This window comes from Passer domesticus, chromosome 5, assembly GCF_036417665.1.
Source record: "Passer domesticus isolate bPasDom1 chromosome 5, bPasDom1.hap1, whole genome shotgun sequence".
Lineage (NCBI taxonomy): Eukaryota > Metazoa > Chordata > Aves > Passeriformes > Passeridae > Passer > Passer domesticus.
This window is the reverse complement of record NC_087478.1, coordinates 3,354,398-3,370,666: the sequence shown is the minus strand read 5'-3', so window position 1 is coordinate 3,370,666 and position 16,269 is coordinate 3,354,398. Positions and strand designations below refer to the sequence as shown.

The 16,269-nt window shown below is 42.5% G+C and overlaps 1 long non-coding RNA gene across 1 annotated transcript in view; it reads right to left on the bottom strand.

Moving 5' to 3' along the window:
* Positions 1–15,671, bottom strand: part of LOC135301217 (uncharacterized) — a 71,766-nt gene extending 56,095 nt beyond the window's left edge. The window contains exons 1-2 of the long non-coding RNA XR_010362949.1: positions 15,573–15,671; positions 14,295–14,430 (exon numbers count right to left, since the gene is read on the bottom strand). This is a non-coding gene — a long non-coding RNA (uncharacterized LOC135301217). The remainder of the gene's footprint in view (positions 1–14,294; positions 14,431–15,572) is intronic.
* Between the last annotated feature and the right edge of the window lie 598 nt (positions 15,672–16,269).

Genomic DNA, 16,269 nt, shown 5'->3' with positions numbered 1-16,269 from the left:
CAAATATTAGATCCAGACTTGGTCTGGATTTTAACCATCAGTGATGTATTGAGGCTCCTGGATTGAGGTTCTGGGATTTTTTTAAGCCACCCAAGTACAATCATCTGCATCAGGGGAAGGAAAAAAACCTGCACAAGATTTACATGGAAGTTTTTGAATTTCAAAGATCTTTTTTAATAAGGCAAGAATGAGGAAGTCTAAAGATGTGCATATCTGCTTTACAGTTGTTAGTTTAATAAATGCAAATATTTCCAGCAGCCAAAGGTTTTACCCTGCAGTTTTACCTGCTAACATTTCCTTGTTTTGAATTATGTAGATCAGAAATGGAGGAAAAACATAACACTGGTTCTAAGGGTATAGAGCTGTCATCTAATTTTAGCTAAATGTTCTCTAAAGCAGAAAGATGCATAACTGTGGGGTAAATTGCTAGCAAAGTTTTCCATTTTTTTTAAGTATATGTTTACAGCTTTTCTAGCCAAACTCAGAGGGGGAAAAAAGAGAGAAACAGCACAGGCAATGTTGAATATTTCAAAAGAATCATCAGTAAAAATACTCTCTCTCAACTTCCAAAAATTATTCACTTTGCACATATAGGTCAAAATCTCACGTGAACATAAAATAAAATTGTTCAATATGCAACGTGCCAAATAGATGACCAGGCTGCAGTGGCCAAGGATCATTGACCAAGACTTCTGAAGGTAGTGAGAGATTCAGGAGGTCTGTTTGTAGGTCACCAATGTAAGACTTTTTATCAAAGCTTGTTTTTCAGAAAGAGGGCACTAAGCAGTCAGAAATAAAGTTCATGAAGGCATCTAAGTTCAAGCCATTCAAACTAGAAACTCTGAGAATCAGTAATTTTGCTTGGAAATTTGGACCTTTTTATTCCAATATTCAAAGTGCAACTTGCAAGATGCTACTCACATCATTTTAATAATCCAGAAACAGGTCACAACCAGGAAGTAAAACCCTGTAGATGCCAATCTTCTTGATAACACCTGATCTACAGATCAAAGTCGTGTTTATATGATTGCCATTTGAAAGGAGCTCCACTGAAGTGAATGAAGTCTGCACTAAAGTTGATGAGATTAAAATTAGGTTGATAAGTGAAAGTTATGATGATGGGTAGTGAAAATCTTATATTTGATTAATCCTTGCATCAGATTTATGGCTCTTGTTTCTGCTGTTATCATGGTTATTGCTGTTGTCACCATCTCTAGCGGTCCCAGCCGAGATCTGCCAAAACTAATTTCTGTTCCACATGTCCATGGGAAGACTCAAGCTCTGCAGGTAAATAAAAGAGTAGTATTCATCTTACCTGGATTTAAACATGTGAATGTGAGCTTGTAGTCAAGGCTTTTCAGCTCCTGGACAGAAACAGGAGCTTCTAGATCATGATTTCTCTGCCCAAAGTGAAGAGTCCACCACAGTGGACAGTCTGAATTCCTGGAGAGTTTATTTTTCCTTATTGGCAGTGGGAATCTAAGACATTTCCCTCCACACTGTAAACATCTAAACATAAGAAGAGTAGTGTGAAGGAATTAGTCATAATTCTGCTGGACCTGGGCTCAAGCAGAATCTATGTGAGAAAAAATGTGGTATCTTGTTTTCAGTTCAATATTTTATTTATATATAAAAGTGATATAAAAGATATATAAAAGAGAGGGCATATGTGCCTCATTTGTGCCTTAGAAGCACAAAATTCAGGATTTATCAACCTTTATAGGGCAATAATAAGGCTATTTGCAGAGGAAACCACTGAACTTCTTAGTCTCATGTACCAGAGTGAAGATTAGCAGCAAGAAAAGTCTCTTAAGATATTGAATCTCAACTGCACCACAGGACAATATGCCATCAAGTGCACACATAAATTCAGACCCTGCCCCGAGTCTCCCCTTGACAATATTCATGATCCAGGCCGCACAAAACCACCCTTGTTAGGAAGGCTGGGGCTTGACAAATGGACATTACCTTGAAAATGCAGCGTGGACATCACCAAAGGCAGCTGGGAGGTATATATGCTGTCTCAGTGGGCAGTAATCACTTTGATATCTACATTGCATGGCTGTAGGGAGCTCTATGGTAACTGCACTTCCTCAGCCTCACAGCTGGAGTGGCAGGAACAAGGAAAATGTTCCAACCTTCAACAAGACCTTTCCACTCCTCACCCCTCCTGAAGCCCCTGTTGCCACAAATCAACCACTGTGTTTCACCAGCTATTGTATGTCACAACTTATCAGTTCCCTGCCCAAGGAGCTCTCTTTTCTGTACAGAGTCCCTAGAGCTCAAAATCCCAGCCCACCAGAGTAAGCACACTCTGATACTAAATTGTACTTGTTCTGTGCCAAAAGTGCCTGAAATTCATCCATTTTTTCAGCACACAGCATTTCTGACCAGGAGGAGCCATTTAACAGAGGGAAGCAAACAGGTTCTTCACTGCTGCTTGCAAAGATGTTGAAACAGTTTGGGAAACTGGGAGATAAAAGCTCCAGAAGTGCAAGATACGATGATACCAGTTATTCTCCCTAACACGTCAGATGGGAGCGGTAAAAGCCAAATATGGTCACAGTTACCACATCCGTGCATATCCAGCAAAAGAAGGCTGAGATCATATTATAAAAATTAACCTGGGGGACATTACAGGTGTTACTTCTAATGGAATTTTATGATCAACAGCCATATATTATAATATTTGAATAACTTTCTGAAATATTTGTTCTTCCGGCAATGCTTAATTTTTTTCCTCCTCTAACCCAAACGAGTCTTTCAAAGAAAGTGCAAGGCAAAAGAAAAACTGACCTTTCAAGCTGTAGCAGTTGAAATCTTCACACTGATGCTGTTAAAGCTGATTTAAGTAATGCAAAACAATTATTTCCTAAATGCATATGTTAAAACTGTAAATTGATATATCAAAACCACAACCTGAATATAGCAATTTGTCTCTTTTTTACTTTCTTCCTTCCCCTCCCTGTTGGAGTATATTCCACAGCTGCCTGCCAGATAATACACTGATTGCAACTTTCTTAATTTACAGAGCCTTTAAGTCTAATCTCATGAGCCAGCCTAAAGGGCTTCTTCATCCATTGAAATACCAGAATAATTGAAATTGTCTTCAGTCGACAGTCAGGCAATAATGAATATTTTACTTTGCTGATTGCATGTCAGGGTTGTATATAGCACTGCTAACAGACCTAATCCTGTGAATCTCAAGTCAGGCTTCTCAGTGAGCCTTTTTTTTTCTTTTTTTTTTTTATTTGTTTCCTTCTCCAGGGATTGGTATGAAAAGACTAAGACCAAGTGTAATGGTGAGTGGTATAGGATGACACTGTTGCTGTTGGAAAAATACTACTGTGGGTTTTCAACAGCACTCTGGAGGCAAATGACAGTCTGGGAAATGTTTTATTTAAAGATTTCCCTGAAGGGAAAAAGGAGAGGGAGGAGGAAATGCACAAGTAGTCAGTCAAAAAAAGGGGTTGGGATGATATCTGTGGTACGGTATGAAAGAGGCTTCTGTGCAAACCCAATCTAAATAAACTCCTCAGATTTTCATTGCAATCACACATGGGCATTTCCTGATCCAAAGTCAGAGCCTGATCAATAGAGTATTAATGATATTGACATCTATGGGGACAAAAAGTATGATGACTGTTCCATTAAAGGAAACAGAGCACATTTGAGAGCAGAGAAATTAAGGCAAGATGGACACAGAGGTTATTCTGAGTGTCTGGGTCTGCACATACCCACACTGCAGCCGTGTACATCAGGATCTGCAGCATATCAGAGAGGCACCAGCCACACCCAACACCAGCATTTCCATGGGAAAGAAGCCCAAGCCCAGGATCCACAACCACGTCATGTATGGGCCACTGGAAACCAAAGTGTATGGCAACTCATCCCACCAGAGAAATTGAGATTGGGGTCTCTCACTACAAGAAGGACACTGAGGTGCTGGAGCATGTCCAGAGAAGGGAAAGGAGCTGGGGATGGGTCCGGAGCACAAGTCTGATGAGGAGGAGCTGAAGGAATTGGGATTGTTTAGCCTGGAGGAAAGGAGGCTCAGAGGGGACCTTCTCAAGGTCTGCAACTCCCTGGCAGGAAGGAGCAGCCATGTGGGAGTTGGTCACTTTTCTGATATACAAGATATTCTCTCTATTACAAGAAATAGGACAAGATGAAACATCCTCAAATTGTGCCAGGGAGGTTTAGATTGGATTTCATGGAAAACTTCTTCACTGAAACCATAGTCAAGCATTCGAACAGGTTGTTTAAGGAAGTGGTGAGATCTTTGTTCCTGGAAGTGTTCAAAAACCATGTAGATGTGGTGCTGAGAGGCATGGTTTAGTGCTGGGTTTCGTAGTGCTGGGTTAATGATTGGAGTTGATGTTCTTAGAGGTCTTTTCCAACTTAAACAATTCTATAAATCCCAACAACAGAGCATAAAAATATTCCTCCTACTCTCTGTGCAATCTATGTCAACCCCTTACAATGTTCAAAGTATAGGAAAAAGGAAATGCTGTTTTTTTCACATAAACACAGCAATTTGTGGTTTGTGAATTTCTTGAGCCATTAGTGATTTATTTGTTGTGAAGGACCTCCTTGGTTTTTTTCTCAGTTGATTTATCCTCTCAGATTCTGAATACAAAGAAACATTTAGTAACAATAAGAGCCTGTAGCAAGGAATTCCTCTGTGATTTTTCCCAAGTTTTAGGAGAAATCAGTTCCTGAGTCAGTAGTTCTGTGATGTGACCCTGAGAACACATCACTGATTTCTGCACATCTTGAAAAGCACATGTCAATCACCAAGCCACATGTACCCTGGATATCTGTCTCAAACATTAAATATTTTGGTATGATTTTATTTTAAATATATATAAAGAGAGTAAGACAGTAAGAGAGTAAGAGGGAGAAAGGGTTGTGGGGGGAAAGGAGAAGGGACAAGAACACAAAACAGATTCTCTTTGAGGAAAAATAACATGAAACCTGGGAGCAGCCTAATTTCACGGCACAGCTTCTGCATTCTCAGTAGCCTGGAAGGCTGGAAGCTCTGAGGTTTGGTGGTCAAACAGGTTTGGACCTGACCACCCAAGGAACCACAGTGCCCAGGGTGTCAAAGGCCTGCATGGGAGAGCAGCAATCCCTGGATAATGCAGGGAAATTCCCAACAACCCATACACAGCACTAAGCAGGCTGGTTTGATGTCAGAACAGGAGGTTGGATAAGAGCCTCCTGAGGTCCCTTCCAACCCAAATCATCCAATGGTCCCATGATCCAGGGAGAACCAAGGGCTCTTGGCTGCCAGGCAACCTGCCAGGCCAACATCCTTGGAGGCAAGGAACTCTGGCAGGAAGTTATTAAGGGAAAATGGGCATCAGCTCTGGGAAAGCCGTCACTGCAGAGGCACAAGGTCTCTGCAGAGAGGCCAGCCTTTCACTGACATGTCCTGCAGCCTTACCACCAGGGAACAATAAACCTCTCAGGAGCTCTAGCAGAGAATTCCCTCTTTCTTCAGGGCCTCTGTGGGACCAGCAGTTGGATCTGTCACTTCTATTCAGCCTCAACACTGTGTTTAATCATATGCCTTCCTCCAGCCTCCCCCTGCCCCAAGCAGCTTCACACAGCTCTGGGCCCAGATGTTACACACACAGTTCTACCCAGTTTGCCAGGTCACTGTGAACAGCCCACTTCAGCTGGAACAAGCCCAGTCACTTACAAATTTTTAACTTTTAGCTCAACGACTCTTGAGATCATCGAGTTAGGGAATGCTTACAACTCATCCCACTCATCCCAGCAGGAGAATAGCTTCCAGTGGGGTCAATGAGAGCAAATTAAGAGCAAAGCAGCAACCAGATGGACATATGCAGGCAAGCCCCTAAGACTGTGGACGAGCTGGAAATTGGGTAAGGGCTGGCTCTGGAATTTGTCCAACAAGAAGGATTTGAGCAAAAGGCAACTTTTCCCCTCCCTGTTGACACCATTACCCAGTTGCTCCTGTAACCCCTGAGTCTCCACTCAGCCACTGAGCACGGAGCTGAGCCCATCCTCACAAGAGCCTCCCTTGGACATTTGCATCAGGGACAAAGAGTGCAAGGTGATCCCTGCCTGTGTTTGACAACACTTTCTGCCAGGGTCCCAGGAGCTGCAATCCTTCCTTCCCAGTGCAGTCCTGCTCTGAAAGGGGCGAGAGAACAAAACAGGCTCTGTGAGGTGCACAGGGAAGGGAGGCAATTTCTCAGCTAATGCCAAGACACTGGGTTTGGGTAGCAGAGATTGAGTGGTAGGAGCTCTGTTGCTTCTGGCACAGCCTGGAGGACCTCTTTCATTACTTGTGCCAGTGGCTTCGAAAGGAATCCAGGAAGGGGAAAGATCTTTTCTCCAGGTAGCCACTGATTCCTTGTTGGAAAAAGGGATACAAGACATTGGGGTAACCAAGATGATAAAATAGTTGGGAATTAATAAATCTTCTCTATGAACTCCTTGCTTCTAGAGGCAGTGGAGTGAAATTAAACCTATAGCAAATTGTTTGCTGATGAATACTGCCTTTGATCATATCTGAAAACAAGGATACAAGTTCTTTTCTGTTCTTCACTGAGTTTACACCAGTGCTTAAATTTAGCAAGTTTCCTTTATAATTAAGAGTTATAGGAGGAAGTTGAGGATGTAATGGCTTGATTTTTATTAAGTCATGACAATAGCAAAATCTGTTGGCATTCAGTACCCATAATACAGGGTGCTGCACCAAGGCAAGATATGCTGTAGGCTGATGATGACTCCTGCCAGTGACTTTCTGGTTGACCAGAAGAGCTTAGACTTAAGCTCCAAAAATTAGCTTTATTTTCCAATAAGAATAAAGGACAGGGCCAACTCCACCCAAAAGAAAATAAGTCTCCCCTCCTGAAAATTAGGAAGCTGGACCCCTCAGGGAAACAGTTTCTTCACATGCCAAGCAGCTTCTGATTGAGCCTTCTTTCACCTTCTTGATCTAGGAACAAGTCCATCTCAACCCCCTTCTCCCTCAGCCCCTACATTTTCCCAGGGCTCTTTCCCATTACTTTTACCTACTTATCCTCACAAATAGGGCCAACTGTCTTCATGGGTCCTGCAGCAGCCCCTACCCTTTGCTGCAGTGAGATTATAATTAACTTCACAAAAGAGACGGGAAGCAGAGGCAAGAAGGGATTTAGCCCAGGTCTTCAGCATGGCCAGGAATACAGACCCTGGGCCCAGTCCTGTACCCTCCACTTTTACTACTTTGTTCTCTCCCACCTCCTTTGCCCTCATCTTGGGCTGCACTCCTGGGCATCCCATGTTTCACATCTCTGTATTATTTAGAGTAATGAAGAGATGGCAGCATAACCCAAAAATCTATGGTTATCTCTGGCTCTTTGAATGGGCTCTCCAGCTCTCTGTCATGTAACAACAGTGTAAAGCAGGAAGAGGTTGCTCCACACAGCTCTGAAAGCTGCCAAGACATCTCTGTAGCCTGACTGTCAGAATAAAAGGTTGTAATTAACAACCTGGCCTGTCATCTCCTTACTGGACTCAGTTCAAGCCAACCAGTGTTTAGGGACCTTTGGGTTCTTGTGGAATGAGACCATGATTGCTATTCAAGGCCATAGCCTGTGACTCTGAACAGCCGGATGGTCAAAACTGAACATAAATATTATAGGAATCCCTAAACACAAAACACAGTGTGTGCTCGCCTTCTTAATGGATTTGCCGTTCCCTCAGATTTTAATTTGGAAAACTCCATTTAAAAAAAAGATTCCGAAAGTGCTGGAGGTGCTTGACATACACTTAAAAGCTCCAGGCCAGACCCTGCAGCTGATATAAATCACTGTCAGCTCCAGCAGCTTCGATGGCTCGAGCCCAGCCTCAGAATGCAGAGAGAGCTAGCGAGAATAAATCAGTGTATTTATCTGTACGTCCCCTTCTCCTTAAACCCAAACACACTTGAACTGATGGATTGGGCCTTTCATATCCCTATATTATTGTGTCTCAATTGCATACATTTGTGCTCTCTCCACTGTATAATAGATACAAATAATGAACAGCTGTAGGAATGCAAATATAGGTGGCACACGTGTGTGTAGTCATCTATGCACACACACACACACACTATCTGCAGCCAGCAGCTCAGCCCTGTGGGTCTGTTGACCCTGCACTCCAGAGGAGGATTTGATTTATTCCTGGGGGGAAAAAAAATCCTCCTGTTATTTATTTTCATATTAATAACGATAAAAAAGTTCCAGCACACCATTTCTAATACAATTAAGTATATTCAAGATCACAAAGTACTATTACAATAAGCAGAAAATACATATATAAAGCACACACTTTAATCCAACAAGTACAGTGGTAAGGCAGGAATTAATGCATTGTCTGTGCCATTGTGGCTCAGTACTAAAAGCTATACCCTGCCAGAGAAGGAGAGAGAACAACTGAGCATCTGTGTGACATTACATGTCCCAGGATGTGACACAAACTGCATGATGTTCAGAGTCTTTTCATCACAGGGTCCACTTATTCATCTCCAAGGTTTCTAAGCCTGAGTTGTGGCAAATTTTCTTTCTACCTGAAGACCTGTGCACCTTGAATCTCATAGACTTTGCTCAAGAGAGCAAGGAGAGGTGGTGGAAGAGTCACAGGACACAGCTGAGGTGCAAGTCACTAGGCCTGGTCTAGCTGCCCACCTTCCAAAATGTACAGATTCACAAAAGAGATGAAAGGGCCAAACCAACACTCAGCTGGAACTCCTTAACACACTTCAGCTTTGCTGGACCCCAGAGCCAGGGCAGGCATTTCAACAAGAGCTAAAGTGCATGGCTAGGCACTTATCCTTGGGAAACATGAGGAGAAAAAAGGGAATGCCTCTCATATGAAAAGGATCTGGTTTATTGCAGGACCAAATGAGAAAAAAGGGATCCAGATGCAAAGGAGGAGCTGAGTCTGTGGGCTGGAGGAAAAGAGTCCTGAATGCATGGAAGAACTCTGACTGGATACATATAAAAATATGCTTTCTCTGTGTAGCATAAAGTAACAAGTGTTTTGTTCCTCAGGGCCCTCTGAAAAGCTGCCTCATCCATTTCCTTCCAGAGCCACATGTTTCTGGGTTTGCTGTAGGCCAAGGTGTCTCTGTTGATACAACACAGAGGATGGTCCCAGTTTTGTGAAGGATTATGAGCAGATGAGCTTGGATGTATGTCAGTATTCAGAATAAAACACAATTTTTCCCTCCAAGAACAAAAAAGGGCCTAAATAGACCCCAAAGCCTTGTTTTGGGAAGATGCATTCTAGAGGTCTAGCAGAGCCTGATTGCAATCATTTACATGTGATCTGTCTCTTCCCTGTTTCAGTAAAAAGTTGGATAGCAGCTCATCTTTGGCCTATCTGTCCTATTACAGCCCTCCTCACACCCCACCCTGAATAAAAGGTACTCCTCAGTTATCACCAATTTATTTTTAAAGCTACAAAATCACCAAAAAATTCTCTGTACCAGGTTGCATTCCTGGCAAAACTCATCACACTGAGCTTTTCCTCAGTTAGACTTCACGTTGCTGATTTAAATGATGTCACTCCTCATTTTCCCATTCATAACTGAGAGCAGAATTGGGCCCTGGACTTAAAACTGGAGCATGGAGCAATCAGTGGGAGGCAAAGCAACTGCAAATAGCATCCAAGCAAAATTTTTAAAATGCAAATCAGCATTCCCATAAGCCACTGCCATGGTCTTTGGGGTAGATATGCATTTAGGTGATTTAAAAAACGATCATTATTTACCCAGTAAGCTGTGGCAACTCCTTCAGCAGCTGCCATGCTCGACTGGCTTAATACATATTTAGAGTATGCAGAGTAAGAGTGGGCAATGCAAAACAGAGCTGAAACATCTCAGTATTAGATACCTCGGGGGGTGTTTCTCCATATGCCAAATAAGACAATATTGTGGATTAGTCACTTGCCAAATTCCTTCCCTTTTTTTTTCCTCCTTCTTCTTCTTCTTTTCCCTAATTTTTTAATCCAAGCTGCTTAAATTAAATAAGAGCCAAAAAAATATTAGCATCTTCATCCGGAGAGACATCTTTGCATCAACAATTAGATTTCTTTCTAGAATAATGCATTGCTCCATTATTGTGTTGGAGGGCAGGAGGAAACAAAGCCCCACACTTGACATTTCAATGTGTCAAGTTTTAGGAAGAAGGAAATCTTTGCTCTCAAACTCTAACCCTTCCAGGGGAAGAAGCCCCTCCCAGAACCAATCTTAAATTCCAGCAGAAGAACTGGCAGTGGCAGCCACTGCAATGTCATGCCTGATGCTTAGCAAGGAGGCTCCAAACCTTCCTTCCTTTTGACTGCTCCTTATGTAGGACGAATCCAGATTAAAGGCTAATTTCTTTTCGACTTTGCTGGGTTTGGAGCCTGTGTCTTTGCTGTTTGGAGCCTTGGGCTTTGTTGTGCAGTGAGGTAGAGTGTAATTTTCTGACTCTTCCCAACTCCCTAGTTTGAGACAATAATCCACTCTGTCTCCTCTTAATTAAAGTAAATAACCCAGGCTCACAATAGCAGTTCAGAAAAGGGCCTTAAGTCTCCTCATTCCCTCGGTGCAAGGAGCTAATTGATTTTCAAATGATAATGGTGTTTACATTAGAAAGCCCACATCCCTCCCTCCCCCTTTCTTTTCTTTTCTTAAACCTTCTTCATCTCATGAATATCAAATGGCCAACGTCCCTCCATTGTGGCTGCCACCTCCTAAAGTACCTGGTGTCACTCCAAAATGCTTAACCAGCTAATGGAGAGATTTCTGATTCACCTGCCTGTCTCTTCTGCCCTGTTTGTTATCCACACACCGAGGACCTGCAGGAATGTCCCTTATTTTACCTTCCTCACCCCATTGTCCCAGGACACAGAGGCCAAAGTTACAGGCCTGGAGGCAGGACTAGTTTTTGGCTGGGTGGAATTTTAAGGGTGAATGAGAAAGGTCACTTCAATCAGAAGATGGAAATATATGAAAACGGGAGAGAGCCACAAACGCAGCAGAAAGAGGAAAACAAAGTCAAACCTGCCACGGTGCCAGCTGAAGTGCAAATGAGGATGCCCAAAAAGACTGAGCAGGATGTGAAAAGCATTAGTTTCACAGTAATTTAGAAAAACGTCCAGCTCCAACTTCATAAATCCAGAATGTAAATATATGCTGCCTATCTAATGTGTCTGTGCAAAGAGATGCAAAAAGAGAAAGTACATCAAACAACTATAACTCAGATCTCCTAGTCAAGCGTCCAACACTTTTTAAGTTCTGGGATTAAAGCTGCTATTCTGCACACATCCACTCTGCAAAAGGAATGCAAATACACCCTCACTTCTTTCTCTTCCTATAAGGCCTTAATCTGTGCAGAGGCTGGACAGAGCTCCCGTAATCACAAAATCTTTAGGATTTTACTTTCTTCCCTGTGTGATGCATGACCCTCAAGACAAATGTTTTTGCATGTCAGCACAGTTTTGCCCCAAGACAGAATGATTCATTTCCACACAGTCCTTTCCTCGTTGCCCATCACTTTAACACCTGAAGGTGCTGCAAATATTTATGCCTTTCTCTCTGTAACACCTCTGTGTGTTGAGAGGGTTTTCTTGCTCTCATTTCTTCACAGGTTGAAGTACAGGAGGGTTAAGGTGACATGAAGTTGTTGATTTTGGGTGCCCACTCTGTGGCAAGCAAAAAGCTGCTTTCCAGCATTTTTTCTAAGGACAAAACTGAGCTCTTTCATCAAAGAAAGAGATTTTTGCTCAGCATCCTCAGGTTCCCTCCAGGGTGAGAAATTCACAACTGATCAGTTTGGTACCAAACCAATACAAAATTATTTGGCTGGAAATACTTTTCAGAAGCAAAGCCAGAATCCACTTCTACAGTGCAAGAGGCCCCAGTCCCACAGGGGCTGTGAGTTAAACCCTCCTCCAAGTGGCTGTAATGAGGTCTCCACTGCCTTAGACCCCTCTCGTCACTGCATCAAGTCCCTCCCATGTGATAAACAACACAGTCTGTGGGGAGGAATGTGTATTATATCTGTTGGGATTCCACCAGAATGCATTTATCCCAGGGAACTGACTCACAGGGGCAGAGGGAACAATATTTCCCAGCTAGGGGAGTGACATTTTTCATTTAATGTTTCACTTAATGGGATTTTTTTATCATTCTAACCTTTTTTTCTACCTGAAATACCGACTCTTGTTGTTTGGGTTTTTTTCAACAGACAGACTAAATTCAAAAATTGACTAACTTTGAAATACTTAAATTTTATATCTACCCCAAACCTTCCCAAAAAATCATGTAAAAAAGCGCATTTAACTTTGAGGGAAAAAAAAAGTGAAATTAAAAGAATTTTTTTTTCTTCAAATAATAGAATGGGACATTTTGCCATTACTTAAGTACCTTTCTTTGAGCACAGCTTTACAAAATATGGATTTCAATGAAACATTCTCTTCTTTTTTTTGTTTTAAAAAATGTTAGCAACAACTTTTAGACCATCTACATTTCCAGGCTGCAGTGGTAGGCCCACTCCCAACTTAGCCGTGTTATTTTAAGACAGGGCAGGGTGTGTGTGTGTGTGTATGCATGTGTTATTATATATACATACAGATGTAGGTTAAACAAGTAAAACACTTTGTGTGTATATATTTGTAAATATACACATATATACGTGCATGTTCTACTTAAAATGACTTAATGACAAATGTTGTTATTTGGGCATTAGATTATAGGCTCAGAGTTCTCTAAGACTAACTGGCTCTTTAAGTGGTTTGGGATGAAATATGAACATCCCCCGGAGCATCTCAGTCAAGACCAGTTGTTATTAGTCATTGAACAGCCTGGCTGTGAGAGACACAATCACACGCATCCCTCTCCCTCCCTCTTTCCTTCCCAAGCTCTTTCTTCTGGTTATTACTTTCCCTGTTGTATTAAAGACACATCATAGCTATAAGCTCCATCTCACAGCTCTCCTTGATCAGGAGGTAGGAACACAGGTTCAGCTCCTGCCTTTGACAGAGCCAGTGTGACCTTGGGCAACTCACTTAATAACCCCAGGTCCCAGTGCTCTGCCTGTGAAATAGGGAGAATAAGTTCCTTTTTCCCACTCTTAATTCCATCCATTAAAAATGCAAAATCTTCAAAGCTGAAACTGTGCGTTAATGTATGTTTCCCCAACCTAGCGTGATAAGGTTTGGATCTTAATTGGGCCCTGCAGGTTATGCCACAGTACTAATAATGACACTAATTATTTGGAGTGCATGATTGTTGTTTTTTTAATAGGCACTACGTGTTTTTTACAAAGTGGGAGCTGCAGTGACAGGACCAGGCTGGGGCAGTATTTGCTGTTTCAGAGAAATTCAGGACACTGAGATGTCTGACCTCTAGAGAATAAAAATAAAATAATTTTCCAACACATAGGAAATGGGAAACAGACAAAACTGTGTAGGGAATGTAGACAGCGTTTTGGCCGCTGCTTTCTGATGAGAAAAAAAGGAGGCAGAGGACGTTTCACTTAGCAGCACTGCTTAGCAGTGTGATGAACACTGAAGTGACAAGCCACCACTGCTTTTTGCTTGAGCCTTATTTCTTTCTGGTGTTGCCTGTTCTGCTAAGAATCCAACCTGAACTGGAGCCTCATCCTTTCTCATCCCATCTGTGACACTGATTTAGTCTCTGGCCCCACAAATCACTTGACCTTCCCTTGCCTTGTAAAACATAGAGGGTCATATAGACACCATCAGTCCTGTGCTGATTAGCTCATTAAAGCTGAATATACCTTCCACCACAGAGCATGGTGTTACCATCTAGATTTCATAAATTACTACATGTGCCTATATAACACATTTTTCTAAATCTACTTTCTCTGCCTCTCCAAAAACACCAGTAAAATCTAAGGGGATTTCTAATCTCACTGCAACACCAAATTTGCAGTTGTCCCTTGCAGGAATGTCGATCCTATCTCCAGCAGACAGCCGTGTCTTCCAGCCACTACCTCCGTCACTCCCACCACTGCAGTTCCCACTGCCAGAGGACAAGATTTCTTCAAAGGGAATCTAAAGGATCTGGGTTTCATTTATATAAAGGATTTGCTTATAACTGATATATTATGGGATACAGAAGTCATTTATAGCTTATCCTTGTGGTTCATCCCTCTGTGCTTTTAAGCGTTGAGAGATGAGAGCATTGCTCGACATTCCCCTACACCAAAGCTGCTCTTTTTAATGTCATAGAATAAGGTAAAGCAAGGGGTCACTTCCTCAGATAGGGCACATTTGCCTACCTCTTTTGAAGTCGCAGAAAAGTCGTAGAAGATCATCCTGTCTGAAGTCAGCCTAACTCCACCAAACTGCCCGAGGTGCAGAGCAGGCACTTTCCAGGGCACTGTGAAGGCACCGAATCACCCATGGGATCATCAGCTGGGAATAAACCAGGAAAACAGGACATTGCCACTGGATATACCCAAGGTACTAACTTTTTATTTAAAACAGCCCCAAAAAGGGGGAAATTTCAACAGATAGACACAGTGGAGGCTGTTAAGCCTGGTTGTATAAATGTAGTCTCCTGAAGATGTCTACATTAGTGATTGCTGGAGGCACAGACACTTTATTTTTCTATAAGTAGTTTATTCTTCTCTTTAAACATTTATTCTTGACTGCTCTTGGAAACAGTGCTGGACCAGCAGGGCTCTCTGGGTTGAAGTAATGTAGTCACACACACTTTGTGTTTAAAACCACATTAGCTAACATGATTTTTTTATTATACAGCTCAAAGTCTGACATGAAAATATTGTAAGTCCTTTTAGACTATATTAATTGAGTTCTAATATTTTTTAACTTCTCCAAGTCATTTACCCCAAAAAGAATTAATCTAACCTGTTATGTAGACCTCTGAGGTCTATTTATTCACAGAGCTGAGGGGCATCTGCTGCTTCAACAGCCCTGGTGAGAAATGAACCTTTTTAAGAGGCAGTTCCTCGGCAAGTGATAGAATCATAGAATATTCTGCTGTCTGTCAACATGATGCTTTACAAAAGGCAAGCAACTCAGACACAGCCATCACAGGGTGAGGGGCAAGCAAACCCTACCCCAAGTGGAGCTTTTGGAGAGCTACAGAAGCCTGTGTTGGACCATCCTCCCCTTCGAGTGTCCTCCTGCTATCCATGCCCAGACCAAAGGCACATCTGCACACCAAAATCTTGAATATTTTCAGACTTGCCTCCTCCAAGAGCACAATCCCCAGTGCCTATCTGCACACAAATAACACTGGCTGCAGGCAAATCTGGACACAGTCTGGGGTCCTCATCAGTCCTCCACCCACGAGTGGAAAGTTGGGATAAATTCTCCCCTCAAATCCCACTGGAAGCAGTGTGTGTCTGTGCTAGGAATCACCTGAGCTATTTCCATATCTGCGTTTGGATGAAGATGCCACTGTGGGTCGTTGGAGGTGTCAGACTGTGCTCAAATGACCCAGACATAGGCAGGAGCAAGGAGAAAAGCCAGCTGACCCTCTGCCCAAGCAGGGAGCCAAGAGAAGGAGCGTGAGAGATGTATTTACTTACACACTTACTGCTGTAGTGGAGAGCGGCGCTGCTCGGAGCTGGACCTCACCCATCACAAACAGTCCCACCAAACAAAACCCTTCTCCCAGCTCCCTAGAAATGGAGCGGGGGGAGGCTGGGTGAAGGGAATGCAGCAAATGGGAGGGAGAGGGAAAGGCAGGGACCCTGCCAAGGAAGGACGAAGAGGACGGGAAAACCACAGAAAAATGCAGGAAGAGGGGGGTGAGTGGGATAACAGCAAGAAGCAAACATTGGCCTTGGTGATTTTAAGAGACAGAAGAACTCAGAAGTAATTTTCATAAACTTTTAAATATAGCTTTAAATATTAGTAAAGCTTAAGCCAGTGCACACAAAGGCAAGTTCCCTTTGAAAGAGTTCCAGAAAACCATGAAATGCTGTTGATAAGGCTGTGCCAATTTGTAAAGCCTGCCACAATCTCTGGCTCACGTTTTCTGCCTCTCTCTCTCCAATTCTCTCTTTTCCTCTCCTCTATTTTTCTCATTCTTTCTCTCCTTCCAAAAGCTCACTGTGCTTTGTGAGTCAGAGGAGCTGCAATGACAACAACAAACAGCACAAATCTTTATTTTTGTAGCTGGAGCATCTTCTCTGCAAGGAGGAGAATTAGTGTTGTGTCCACGTTTGATTGATTCAGTAAAAATAATGTCAAAGTGGCATTTGCAGAGGCTGATAAAAGATT